Source organism: Papaver somniferum, chromosome 8 (genome assembly GCF_003573695.1).
Source record: "Papaver somniferum cultivar HN1 chromosome 8, ASM357369v1, whole genome shotgun sequence".
Taxonomy (NCBI): Eukaryota; Viridiplantae; Streptophyta; class Magnoliopsida; order Ranunculales; family Papaveraceae; genus Papaver; species Papaver somniferum.
The window spans coordinates 122,217,219-122,232,536 of NC_039365.1; the positions used below are offsets into that span (position 1 = coordinate 122,217,219).

Genomic DNA, 15,318 nt, shown 5'->3' on the forward strand with positions numbered 1-15,318 from the left:
ACAATGAGGTATATATATTGGCTGAGTTGGGATTATATGCCAATTAAATAGCTTGTTTAGTGTTTATCCTCTATTTTTCAGAAATAGCTATGAGTTGTAATATCAGTTTTTTATCATGCATTTTTTTTTATTGTGTATATGTATCATGTTATGAATTTCCCATCTTAAATTTTACTTTGGATGACTTAATTTACATTGAGGACAATGTAAAGTTTAAGTGTGGGGGAGTGTTTTCACATATAGAGTTTTTAGCCTTGTTAGTTTTTCCCTTTTATGATTAAGAAAAAAAAAATGCTTTATACACTCCGAAACATAGAAATATGTGCCTTTAGGATGACATTATCAATCTAAATGAATGGAACCATCTTGGTTGCGGGAGTTGAGGAACCCATTAACTACAAGGGAAAAAATTATTCAAGTTGTAGAAATAATATGAAAGTTGTTACCATATCTCGGAATATCACCATATCACTTTCTGTTTTTACTTTTGCAACCTTTATGTTATATCTATGTGATTTGGTGGGTCACTAACATCGACTTGTTATTGCTGTTAAGATGAAATAGTGTGATTGAGTTACTACAAGAAGAAAAAAGAAAAAAAAAAAGAGACCGACCAATTGACCAAACGGAATAAATTTGACACTTGGGTAAAGCAATATGTGTGTGTTCTCACTGTCTCTGTCGCCTAAACAAGCGTGGAGTGCAGGATCCAAGGGAATTACCATGTAATCTACTGACAAGAATCATGCCTTGGATTCTAAAAAAAAAAATCCAATCATGTTGTCGATTTGAAAAAAAATTGAAAAAAGAAAAAAAAAGTATTATTATTGTTCAATAAAATCGACTCCTGGTTCCCTTGTATATGCCAGTTGAGTTGATCTAGAATTAAGATTGTCTACCGCTGGTTCCCTTGTATATGCCAGCTGTTGATATTAGAATTCAGACCAGTATCTCAATCTAATAGGATTCATAGGTTCATCATTGGAAGCAACCTTCAGACAGATATGGGAAACATCGATCACTTTAGTAAACATCGCAACCATCTATATCCATTTCCATCTTCTTTATCTTTTCATTTGTGATTGTGGTTTGTTAGTTTCCGAGATTGTGTCTTGTTCAACTTTCTTAACAGAGATTAATTTATATATATTAATTTGGATTCATAACAAGGTACCTCATGTAGCCATTTTGGATTCGTTCATAGATTTGTCACAGGTAGCTAGAGTTGGAAATATAGGTTTTGTAGGTAGACCTCTTGTAAACCTTCACGAGACTATAACTCGTCCACTAGGGACACCTAGGGGTTTAAAGGCCTGTTATTACACGGAGTTGTATGTATGTTTTAGAATTATTTTTGTTTGATTTGCTCGAGGACTAGCGAAGTCTAAGTGTGGGGGAATTTGATAGGTGTCTAAAACACCTAATTTGATATCTAGTAGTTATGCTTTCTTTGCGAGTTTTCACGTAAATTATGTATCTTATGTGTGCTTTTGAGGTATGTAGATACTTTGGAGTCATGCGGAAGAAAAGGAGAAGAAATCATCCAATTTGAGCGAAAAGGGCAAAAATTGTCATTTCATGGCCGAACACTATCTGGAGCCCAGTCAATGTTAAGGGGAAACTCTTTTGGAGGAGTACTATAAACATGCCAGCTGAGGTTAAGGGGGATGCCAGTTGGGTGATTCTTCCACAGTTGGGTGGATAAATCCAACCCACTCTATAACCCTATATTCGAGAGAATCCGTCTCTCATTCATTTCATTCTTTCTTTCCCCTAAAACTGGAAACTTTACAGCAGCCGCACTTCCAAGAGATCGAGAAGAAATTCAAAAGGAGAAGTTAGTGATGGGGTTTCTGTGAGAATCTCCGACAGTTGAAGCCCGAGATGCTAGTGATTGAGATAATAATATAGAAATTAGGGAGAGTATTGATGATGTTTAAATCGAGAACACATAAAGGTGAAATTGAGAGACTGAATTGATGATGTTGTTAATGGGTTTGAATCAAGAAAGGGGATCTGAGATTTATAGAAATCGAAGATGGAAGAATCTGTTGGAAGAACAAGAAATTGTTGTGATGGGTTAATGGCAGAAATTGAAGTTAGGGTTTTGCAGAGACGTTGATTTTGTGTTGCTGTTGTTGAGAGGCAAAGCCACAGGTTAGGGTTTGTGGTTACTGGCATTGAAGATTATGATGGAATTGATGAATTCAAAAATTACAGTGAGATATGGAATGGATAAGGGTGAAGACAAGGTGTGAGGCTTGATGCTCAGACATGGTGCTTCTGCAATGGGGTTTTGTCTGAATTCAAGGATTGGCTGATACAAAGAATGGCCAAAGATATGAATACCTGTTGCTGTTGACGAAGAAGAACAAGGCTTTTATCGATATGCAATTGTGGATGGAATTGAAATCAAGTTCTACAGGAAGATAGGTTTTGTGTTGGTGTCTGCAGTGAGTTGATCTGAGATAACAAGGGAAGAAGTAATTGATAGTAATGTTGATGTTGTTGAAGCTCTTTTGCTAAATGGATTGAAGCTATTGATTAGATGTATGTGTAGGATTGTGCAGGGAAAAAATGGCATGAACTTTGCCTGAGAGATGCCCAGAAAATAAACAGAACTCTGTCGAATTTTCATGCCGGCGAGTCAAATCAGTGATGCCAGCGATCCAACTTACCTGAGTAAGACCAGTTAGCCGAGTAAGATGCTGACTCTCTCCTCCCTTGACCCCATTGACCGTTAGAAACTGCTAGTCTGACTGTTAACTTTAACAGAGCCTTGATGGAATATTACGTCTATGGAGAAGCATCTCAGGTTGCCGGCAGTGACATTTCAGGTGAGTTCCCGACCGGATTCCGGTAATACCAGTGATATTCCGGCGAACCAATTTGTGGAGAATTTTGTGAGGATTTTTCTCATGGGTATGAAGACATAGACTTGGAGTTGGATGAAGAGTTGGGCTTGGATTTGGAAAGAGAAGATGGGAGATTTGAGAAAGACTTGGATTGGAAGTTGAGATATAAAGGGAAAGGGATTCTATTCCTAGGAGGATAGCAAGCAAATTGAAGCCTATAAATAGAGAAGTTCTCTACTTTTCTATATACACTTCTACACCTCTACACACACAACACTTCTCTTTTCTTTATTCTTTGTGTGAACTTCTTAGCATGAGTAGCTAATTTTATTATTGATTGAGGATGAATGCCTAGTTCTTAACATGTTTTGAGTTTTGTTTTTAAATCTACTTTGAAGTTTTTCACATGATTATCGTTTATTTTTACTAATAGGAATGTTTATACATTCTTGGTTGATTGATAGATTGTTTAGAGTGCACGCTAAATTGATTTTTTAATTTGATCTAAAGCTAGTGAAAGTTAGGGGATAAGTAATCGTTTCTTGACTCTTTACACAAGTAGCAAACACGAGACCTTGCAGAGAGATTCCGTGGAGCAATTGTGTGTGAAAACATCGCTAGAAAGTGGACCAAGCGAACCGAGTTCAAATACTAGTACTAAACCTAAATTCATAATTTTTAATGCGTTCGGGGAATTACATCTTGTAAGCGAAACTCAAGGTGGTTCTTTTGAATAGAATCTGATAACTAAGCGGACCTGTTACTCAGTGAAATAAGGAGTTTTGGGGTTAGCTAAGCGAACCTGCTATCCTACGGTTGGTGATAATCTGTGAATAATAACATGTGGATGAAAAACATAACTTGAATCATTGTTTTGCAACGAAGAAGGATTCCTTGATCTTGTTTCTCTTATTGATTTCCTTTATCTTTTAACTGCTTTGTTTATTTTCTTTTTCTTTTCAAAACTAAAACGCCCCCTTTTTGTGAAAAATTTTACAACTAAAAATCTATTGCTCCTCGTGAAAACGAACTTGACTACACTATATTACTTGTTAATTAGGTGGAAAAATATTAATTAATTTGTTGTGGTTACACACGCATCAAAGTGTGGGTGTTTCGTGACTTGTGTCGGAAAAAATGAACTGGCTAGCTGAATGAAAAGCTATCAGATGACTTCTGGATGTTGTATTCTTCTCCTGGCCAAAACTTGTTTTTAGGTGGAAAATAGGTGAGACCTATTTATACAAGTCACAATATAACGTACCCTGGTCTCGTGGGAAGTGGAAACGATTGAGTGGTGGAAGAAGGGAGTAACGGGTAACACCTGGAATTTATGTTTTCATAATGAAAGATACATTTACACCATTACTTTTTGCCATTACTAACCACCACGATTTATGAAACTTTCTGTAACGGGTGTATTGCACGCCGCACGCTGTAAACCGCCAGACAAATACCCTGATGAGTATCCCCCAGTTTGTGACATGTTTTGATGTCTCGAGTGTTTTCGTGAAAAACATGTAGCACTTTGGTACGTGTGGAAAGTTTAAAATTGAGATGTTTTTCGTAGGTAAATAGCATATGTGATGCTAGGATTGTTTTGGCTAGTCGCCTAAAACTTGTCACGAGCTGAACGGCTCGGTGGAGAATTACGAAGGCTGAGATTACATCTAATGAGGAAGAGTGGCTATTGATTATGTTCCAACGAGAAAGATTTGTCTATCTCGAATTTAGATGAACATTATGTTCCAACGAAACAGGATTGCTCTAATATGTGTTACCCCGATTACCTTTCGAACGAGTCTGACTCTGATGAAGAAATGGATGCAGCCGAAGAGAGTAAAATGATTCTAAGTATTGTTAGAATCTAGACTGATAAAATCAATCGGTTGAAAAACAATGTCAATGCACTCATCGGTATAGTAAAAGATCGTGACTCTAAATTAAAGGCTCTTAGCGAGGAAAACAGTGAAGTTTGCTCTTCACTCGAGGCGAAACTCAAAAAATATTCCTTGGAGATTGAACATCTTCTGAGTAAACTCCCTATTCAAGGATGTTCTAAAGAGTCCATTATACCAGCCGCTTCTGTCCCAACCGAAAATTCAGTTCCAGAAGCTAAATCGCAATCCTTTCCGATTGGAAAAATGTGCCTGTATCTTCCTCTAATCAAGGAATATCCACATCACACAGAAGGAAGAAATCTCCCAACAATTATGTTAAGTCTGTTCACTCTAATCACTCAGGTGATAAGAAAGTGTGTCTCTTTTGTGATTCAAAAGGACATGTTGAACAAATGAGAAAATCAAGGTTGAATGACAATTATATTGTTCGACTTAAACACACCTTAGATTTAATTCTCAAAGGTGTAACTGACATTCGTATGTCTAAACCAATTGGTTTTAGTAGTCACCCTGTGGATCCTACTAGGAAAGTCAGTTCGATTTGTTCGTCGAATGTTCATGCATGTAACAGTAATGTTCAAGAATCTTCTTCAGCTAAAAAGGGAGATACTGCTGTTCTTGATGCGAATAATGTTTCAGGAAAAGGAATGAAAAATGGAGGTATGAAAGACAACCTAAATTTGATAATTGAAGGATACCAAGAACTCATCTATAGGCTATTGAATCCCTCTGATCAAAATCCTTCTGGTAAGAATCCATACTATGTGTCGTATTTTGATGATAGTAAGTTTTATGATAACTTTTCGCATCAAAACGGTTTTCCTCCAAAGAATAAGAAAAAGAGGGTTAACCGAAAACAACATTCATTTAATGATATCAAGGCTCATACTTGTGCTAATTAATCACAAGGTTTAAATCGCACTCACAAAAATCCTGGTTGAGTGAGATATGATCAGGTATACTTGATGTCAAAATGTTCTCTAATTGTCTAGCTATTTTCTTATCGTTCTTAGCTGGATTATCATTCACAAACATTCTTGCATAAATATTTGTGATGGTCTTGTCATTTTTTTTAGATTTTTTTCTTTTTGTTTTGAGTCAAAAATGCCACTCTCTAAATTTTTCTCCTGAGAATATAAAATTTATTGAGCTAAGACCTGTGAAAATATTCACTCATCAAAATATTATCGTGCAAACAGTCTTTTCTTGATTTGCAGTCTCTGCTGTTTTTATCTGTACGCCTATGGGTCAAGCTTGTGTTCGTATGAGTACCCCTGCTACTTGTCACGAACCAACTATGGAAACCCTAAAAGTTATCGTCCCTAAGAAACCATTTAAATACCAAACCTATTAAGTTACATATGCATACTCTGGGTTTTTTTTTTTCAAGAATGTCTTCACCTTCTAGAACTGGTGGTTTTGCAAGAGGCTTTCTTGATAAAGGTATTGGTTTCGAGTCTAAAGGGATGAAGAAAAGAACCCTAGTAGAAGATGATGATTAAAATCCCGATGCCTCATGCTACTATGCCTATACACATCATGATGTTGAAAATGAGGATATGGTTTCTGCTGAAGTGGTTCATGATTTTCTTAAATACTTTGTGGAAGCAAAACTGCAACTCGTTGATACTGTGAAGGGTCTTGATATGTTAAGAACTGAGTTGAAAAAGGTTAATTCCGACCTTGTTCTCATGAAGACACATGATAAAGATCTTCTTAAAGGACTCAAGACTCCTGGGGGTTCCAGAAGTGATCCTTGATTTCCGTTCATGATCGGTTATGTTGGTTTAGGAGTCGTTTGATTTTTTTCTTGTTGTCTTTCTTTATGTCTAGGAACTTCTTATGAGAATTTATTCTTGTGTTTTAAGAAGGATAACTAGGGTTCGGAATAGCAATTATTGTGAGTACACATAGCTATTGCCAACGATTTTATCTTGCAATGTTTTTAGATTTATTTATTTAAATTCGAAAGTTTATTTGGAAGATGATTTTGCAATATTAATTTTTATGGTTTTGTATATTGCAACTTGTTATGGGATATGTATGTTTGCATCTGTGAACTTTGATTGTCCCATATTTTACTCAAAAGTTAAGTTTATCATATGTCTTTATTGATAAAAGATATAATGAACTTTTGGCAACAAAAGTTAAGCCTATTATGTCATTATGCAACTATTGATGAAGATAGAATGAACTTTTGTCTGCAAATATTAAGTCTCTTATATGTCTTTATGCGAAGATCGATGAAAAATAGAATGAATCTTTGAATATTCCGCATTATTGGTCTTTCCCTGATCCACATCTTTGTGTAAATACTGTGCGGCTCTGTAAGTTCTCTTATGCGAGTATTTCCAATTAAATTAATTATGGGTTCTCTTGTGGTTAATTTAATTGAGTTTTCTGGATATAAATTCATGTTTCATGTGATTTGTTAATGTCCAAAGAAATCTTTTTTTTCTTGTAAAAGTAAGGTCGCTCTTGTTGTTCTTTCGGGAATGACATTTTATGGGGGAGAGTTCTAAGTTGAACTTGTGCTTAATTTCCAAATCTTTGTGGGGAGTGCGGCTGTGGAATATTGTAGGAGTTTTCTTGTATCTTTATTAACTCCTTGATAAATACATTTAGTTTCGACTATATGATTGCATCTAAACAAAGTTGATATGTTTTCTTTTGGTCATGAAGTATCTCCATGAGAATTTCATTAGGATCTCACTAGTTTACGTACCTTTGCCAATTTATATTGACAAAAAGGGGGAGAATTAATGTGTAGTTCACACTAAAATACATATGGTTTACAGATCGTTATGTAAAGGGGAGTGGTTTTCATGTGAGATGAAGTATTGACTAAGGGGGAGTGATACATATCACCATAATATTGTTGTCAAAGTTGTGACACAGTTGGACTTTGATGTTGTGTAATGATACTATGATGTTAGAACTGCTCGGTCGAACTGTCAAGCGTTGCTATCTCAAGCTTGTTTGTCAAGTTTAGTTTCCAAAATTTTAAGTATTGATTTATAGTATACTTATAGCTAAGTCTCGGACTAGGATAGTAAGTATAGTTGAGCTCTAGACTCCACGGCGTTCATCATGCGAAGACGAAGAACTACTCAATGAACTTGTTGAACTTCATCGACAAAAAGGTACGTGGAGACTTGAACTTATCTAACACTCAAAAGTCTATCTATTCTATCTCCTATCTTGAGACAAAAGTTGTATTGCTATATAGACTTCGATTATACACATTTGATATTTCGAGCCGAGTTTATCTCGCTTATCTATTCCTCGAAATATGTGTTTGTAAGCTTTCGCTTTGGCCAAGTTCATCTTTACTCGTGACGAAAGTCATGTTGATTATTTCAATAACTTGAAAATCACTTTGATGAAAAATAGTTTGTGAATAACAATTGTATAACATCATATAAGAAAGTCTCAATGATTGAAATGAGAGTTATTTGAGGGTGAAAACGGTTTCTGCTGTTTTTGGTAATTTCGTGTGTGTGGATGAGAAACGAGTCTAGACCCTAAACAATGTACTGCATGGGAGTACTTTTGATTCGAGAGATCAATCTGTACAAATATGGCCTACACCAAGAAATGGCCGTTCCAGGCTTGCTTCGGTCACAAAGTGAAGGAGACGGGTTGGTCTTACGAAGGGAAGCGAAGAAAGTGTAGAGACCATAATCGTTGATTCTGAAAGTGTGCTTGTTTGTTACTTGTATCAGAAAGTAGAACTGGCCATCTGAATGAAAAGCTATCAGGTGATTTCTGGATACTGTGTTGCTCTCCTGACCAAAACTTCTGTTTGGTGGGAATAGGTGAAACCTATTTATACAGGTCATAATAAAACATGCCCTGATCTCGTAGGAAGTGGAAACGATTGAGTGGTGGAAGAGTTGAGTAACGTGTAACGTTAGAATTTATGCTTCCATGATGAAGGAAACGTTTACACCTGTAGATGGTAGATTTTCGACAAAGGATAAAATCGTAAAATCATAATTTTACATATTCCTGATCCAGCAATCAGATGAGTATTGAGGCTCGTGTCCATTATCGAAGCATGAAAGCTCATGCCATAAAAGTCTCTGACTGAGTATACTTCTCTCAGAGCATTCATGAATATGCAGTCTTTCAACTGAAGCAACGACATATTTCATGAATACTGAACAATTTCAGTAATCACTTTTATATATAATCGAATGATTGGACATCTCTTAGACAGCTTTCCTGCTAGTATAGAGCGATAACGTCTTCAGGATGTAACAATGTTTTCCCTGACTATATAAAAGACATGTGTATGTAATCTTAATAATTGGACGGCTCCTAGACAGCTTGCCGCTAGTATAGAGCAATAACGTCTTTAGGATGCAACAAGGTTTGCCTGACTATATAAAAGAGATATGACGTTTCAACAAGCTCATATCTCTCAATTCTCAGATAATTAATGCTCCTAGACAGCATGCCTGCTAGTATAGAGCCATCAATTAATTATCTCTAATCGTTAAATGAATATTCAATAATATTCTACGATTCTTCGTAATATTTCGTCACTTCAATTTGTGGTTCTTCTCAGCAGAATTCCATGGGTTGGTGATAAATATTCAACGTGCGGCCATCTAAGACACTATCGAGTAAGCCCCAACCAAAATGGTGCAAGTGTACTCAGCAATAATGCACAAACGAGCACCTGAATACACGAACGAGCATTACAAAACACGAAGGAACGATGAACCTATGCAAAATAGGAAGAAAATAATAAATAATAAAATATTAATTGAGGCGCCAGGGGACTGGGCCAGCCGGTCATTCCGTGGCCAGTCCCACGACCAATTTTATATTTTATCATATTTTTATTATTTTCCTTGACCTCATGAAAATCTCTTCATTTGAGCAAATATCCTTCGTTTCATGAAAACTCCTTAAATTCATGAAATTTCCTTCAAGTCATGAAAAATAATATAAAATTAGGAAAACTCGTGGGACCGGGCCTTAGCCGGTCCCACACGCCCCTTACTTTATTATTATTATTTCTTATGTTTCCCTCATCTCATGGAAACTCCCTGATTTCAACAAATTCCTTGGTTTCAACAAACCTCTTGATTTTATGATATTTCCCTAAAATCATGAAAAATATTATAAAATTGGGAAAAGTGCCTTGGGACGGGCTCTTTGGCCGGCCAGCCATGCCTTGGCCATAACCGGTCCCACACTTCATGACTCCCTATTTTATTATTATTATTTCCATAATCTCATGGAAATTCCTTAACTTCATGAAATTCCTCAGTTTTATGATATTTCCCTCACATCAAGGAAAATACATAAAATTGGGAAAGGTGTTGCGGGACCGAGCTTGCTAGCTGGCCGGCCATGCCATAGCCGTGGCCGGTCCCACACCTTGCAATCTCCTATTTTATTAATTATTTTTCATCATCTCATGAAGATTCCCTAGTTTCAGCGAAACCCTGAATCCTTCATATTTTCTCAAAATGTTGCTCAAACGCGCATCAGAAAATATCGAAACTCTCAGGACTGAGACACGGACATTATGATGACACGGGCATGTCTCCTTGACCGACCAAGGCCGGCCCTAGGTCTTGCAAATAGACGGTCCCACATGTTTTAATAATTTTGACCTAATTTGCTTAATTGCTCATATTGGGTCCAAACTCTTCTCAAACAACTGGGAGTTTGCTCAAACTACCATCAGGTGGTCGCACGACCACCAAGAGACGGTACCATGACCCCTTGGTCGGTCCCTCATCTCTCCATAATCAGGTTTTACTAACTAAAGCTCACACGAGCATTATTTTAATAAATGATTAAACCAGCATTTAATCATCCTTTCACCAACTGGTCTTCAGGAGACTTTGGTATTTTTCTCATCTGAGCATCTGGGCTTTACATGGTCGATTCGTCATCCCATGTAGCCGGTCCCTCCTTCAATTGATTTTCAATAAATCATCAATTGATCAAAAATTAGGGTTTCGAATCCAGAGCTCTGCAAAACATAATTCTGAGAAGATTAAATACTAATAATTTTATGATGATCCCGTGATCAACACTTTTATTATTATGCTCGGCCTAGCTGCCAGTATATTAAATTAATATTTTATTTTATCTGATCCTGACACCAACAATTCATCAGACGAGCAACACTTGCTCAAATGAGCAATATTTGCTTAGACTAAGGAATATTGGTTCAACTATCAATATTCAATAATTCAGCAACATTTGCTCACCTTAAGTTATCAACATTTATTCGACAATATACTTTTGTCTCAGCAGACATGTTGAACATTTACAAATCATGTTCGACTCAACAACACAAGGACTCATCGTCTCATAAAGTCAGCAACTGACTCCAGGATCATGAGATGTCAATCGTGTCACATGGGGGATATTAACTAGGGTTTTGGTCTGGCGGTCTACGGCACGTGCGTTCATACACACGATGAGAATGTGAGCAAGTCGTGCAATCAGTTGGAGTTAGCAAAGTAGTGGGTGGAAAATTAACCAAGTCTCTGCATGATGAGCAACGGGTTTTGGCACGATTTCCCACTTCCCCACTCTTTGACTCCAGCAACTGTCACACTTCATGGGATCAAGGTGTTTACAATTCTGACAATATAAATAAGTCCCTGAATCATGATTGAAAGGACAAGACAATCTCTCGTCAAGCAGACAACACGAGATTAACAACTCAACGTCTGAGAAATTACTCTCAATAGAGCAAATTCATTCAATCAGAACTTATTTTATTTCTTCACGCAGAATACCCAACACACCTACAATCTTTGATCACCATTGATCTCACACATTTCTCAGCTTCCCTCACTAGTGGAAAATAGCAGTTTCGCGACCGTCAAAGCAAGTCATATATACGAGTTAGATGACTTGCTTCGGCGGTCTGGGAAAGGGTCGTTTGAGCGTCTTTTTCATCTATGACGTGGTTGTGCGGGTCGCTGTATATCTTATACCAACGGAAGGTGTTAACGGTCAATAGGGGTCAGTCATAGATATAAATCTTAATATAAAAAAAAAATAGATTCAGATTGGCTGTTTGGCCTGACTGAATCCGTCTAAATCTCAAATCAAAACCAAATTCCATGAAATTGAAACGAAACCTGTACTCTCAGATTCAAAATGACCTTTCCATTAATGATTAACTGTTTTCATTACACAATTTATAACTAAATTCAGTTTACACTTGGATTCAAAATCATACAAAAAAGAATTCAGTAAAATGATAAACTGCCTAGTGTTGAACTAACCCACCGCACTTGATACACATGCGGTAAAGTGAACAAACCCAACACTTCGTAAGGTTACACCTGCAACAAAGAAAGTTACAAAAAAATGGATTCAGTTGGCACTTAAGTTGGAAAGTTACAGAAAAATTAAATTTTCTGTTCTAGATGTCTGGAAGGGTCAAAAGACTACAAGTCTAACATGGAACAACAAGCACCAAAGATTAAAAATACCCCACATACAGTTCAGTATCATATTCCAGGATATCTACACTGATGGTCATTGATAATTCGCATACCACAGGGATTAAAGATCATTAATTGGAGCCTCCTCTAACCAAACCATCAACTATGGTTCTCTAGATAGAATGCAATAGATGAGGAAAAATACTCATAATCTCATCACATGCTTTATTAATCACTTCAAATAGATCCAGCACTGCTAAACATAGACTACAATTGCATTTCATAAATTACACCATTTATGAATCACAGTAAGAAAAGTGTCTCATACTAGACGATGTATATAACCATTTCTTTCGCGGAGTATTAGTAACAGACATTTCCAAAGGGCTTCACAAAACCTATAAAGCGGGCACATAATTCGAGACTTCAAAATGATAACTAAATTACCATAACAAAGATACTAAACTAGTATCAGTTTGCAAGCCATTCATGTTAGTTTTGGAACCAAGAACCAAGACAAGAAGATGCCACTAAAACCATCCGGGTTACACAATGCAGTTAATAATTCTGAAATATGTAAAGAAAGTAATAGAGTTTATCAAGAACTTGATGTGAAGTATTTACAGTTTGAGAAGATGAGCTTACACAATTCAAGTTGGTAATTTCAAATAAGCACCTTTCTCAGATTGAGCTCCCTGAAACAAAGAACATGATTTGATGGTTATAATATGACATGAAACTACAACGCATAACTTGTACAACAACTACGCGAGTGTAAATTGGTAAGGAAGTAGAAGACAAATGAACAGAGTAGCTTTTACATTCTTAGCTTTTACATGAACTAAATAATTTTCTAATACACGTGTCCTCATTTCATGTTCTTAGATTTACATTCTCAACCAAGCAATAAAGAAGATTATGACAAACAAAAATCAAGATTACTTTCCATTCCGAAAGCAAGTTCCCAGTCAAATTGAGATCCTTCACATATGCGATAAACAAAAGCATAGGTGCTCAGAAAGCAACTTGAATGAAGGCCTCTATGAGATTTATCAAAATGAAATGACTGTCCTCTCGTGGTAGAAAAAAGTAGCAGCAGTACTGTCCCGCATTCGGCATATCGCCACTGCGTGGGATAAATTCAAAATACCCAATATCGGGAAGAACAGAATGTTTCTATTGTAACCTATAGCGAAAGAAACCCAATTTAAATCAGAAGCCTGCCCTGTTCTAAGATTAAGAGTAAGAAGTACATATTTTTTTCATACCATGTAATTATTAAGAGAGCACCACCACCACCACCTCGTAGCAGCAACACCTCCAAATACCACCACTAATAGCACCGCTAGCTTAACCAACACCACCAGCATACTTCACCGATGATATCCATCAACAATCATTCAAGCCATGAAAATAGTATATCATACATTAGAACCCAATCTAGAAGATGTAAAAAACTGAAAATCTTAATAAAAAGAATGAAATCAAAACTGAAACTCAAATTTGAACACTATAATGGTACCAAGAAACTTCAAAATTAGATTCCACCGGTTCATATTCTATCACAACAACAATCATCCAAAAAAAATTTGATCCCTTAAGTATTAAAATCATAACAAATTATTAGTCATAAAATGTACCCATTAATCAACACCACAAACACTACTAATAACATGAATCAGAAACCTCTAAGAACCCCAATTACAAAACGTAGGGTTTCATTTTCATGAAACCCCAAATTCGATTTCTATCAAAGAACAAATCTATCAAATTTAAAACAAAATTTTAACAATAATCTCGAAATGAGAAGTAAAGAATCAATACCAATAAGATGGATGACCGAGTGAACTAACTGCTGCCTCATGATGTTGATTGTTGTTGGAGTTGGTATGTGAACCAATTGGTGATTACTGTTGAAGAAGGTAAAGAAGAAGAAAAATAAGAAAAAGATGTTGGTAGTGGTGGTATAAGAGGTCGATCCAATTATTTTAGGGTTTCGATTAGGTTTAATTTCCCGACAAACATAAAACTTAGATCTGTCAATGGAGAAGAACAAGATAAAGAAGAAGAAGGTGTTGTTGTTGTGATTGATGGAATTAGTAATGGATGGTGGTGGTGTGCTCTGTGGTGGTGATTGAAGTGAGCGGAGAAGAATAAGAAAAAAGTGCAGTCTCTCTCTCTCTCGGGTAGAAGAGAAATATGGTAGGGATACTAGATGGACGAAGAGATAAGGAGTGGGAGAATAGCTACCTAGAAAATTGAACCATAGAAAACTCTAAAGTTTGGCCGTCACAGTATGAGTTGGTGAACTCGGGGATAAAATGGTAATAATAAATTTCATTCAATGACCGTTTTTAAATCTCCAGGTATTTTTATTAGATCTATGACCGTTTTGACCGGTTCACGGTCAACTGACCAGGGTCGGGGATGTGGGTTAAAGAAACCCCATTTTTTACTAATGCCTCCTACAGATTGACCCATCCTCTCTTGTGACCTAATTGACTCTGGAATAGCCATTGTCTTGGTTTAGGCTGGAGTCTTACAGATTGATCTCTCGAACTTAAAGCACTCCCTTCTTGCAGTGCATCTGTGTGAGGTTGAGCATTTGCTCGGTTCAAGGAGTCTCCTCCGCACAGTCGTCTCCTCAATTTCGTAAAAACCAGCAAATTGTTTTTCACCATGTACAGATTGGCGACCACAGTGGGAGATCATTCTCTCGGTTGCAACTCACAATTTCATCAAAGATGGTCAATTATGGGGAGGTTTCAGAAACATCCAATCTCAATTTATTATCTCCCAGTACTGGCGAATTTCTTCAAATTACTATTAAACTTGGTTGGCCTGGTCAATCTCCCACAGAGGCTATGAACACTCAAAGCTCAACCACCATTGTTGATCTGATGAAAATCCTAAATGATGTAGTAACAAATCAAGCGGAAATTGTCAAGACACATAACGAGGTGTTCGCCCTTTTGAAAGTTCTTACAGATCAATTATCAAGGGAACTAACATATGATCTCTCTAAAAAGAATGCTGCTGGGAATCCTTCCTATGTTACCACTGGTGTTGATTTCTCTTCTAAGATCCATACATCCACCAGCGACGATGAAGACAAATTTCACACTCATG

General features: G+C 36.7%; 1 long non-coding RNA gene across 1 annotated transcript; it reads right to left on the minus strand.

Annotated features, from left to right (window-relative positions):
• Positions 1-11,886: 11,886 nt before the first annotated feature.
• LOC113302849 lies at positions 11,887-14,419 on the minus strand. The gene is made up of 4 exons (XR_003337148.1): positions 14,014-14,419; positions 13,458-13,560; positions 12,835-12,884; positions 11,887-12,087 (listed from the first exon to the last, which is right to left on the minus strand). It is a non-coding gene; the product is annotated as an uncharacterized LOC113302849 (long non-coding RNA).
• Between the last annotated feature and the right edge of the window lie 899 nt (positions 14,420-15,318).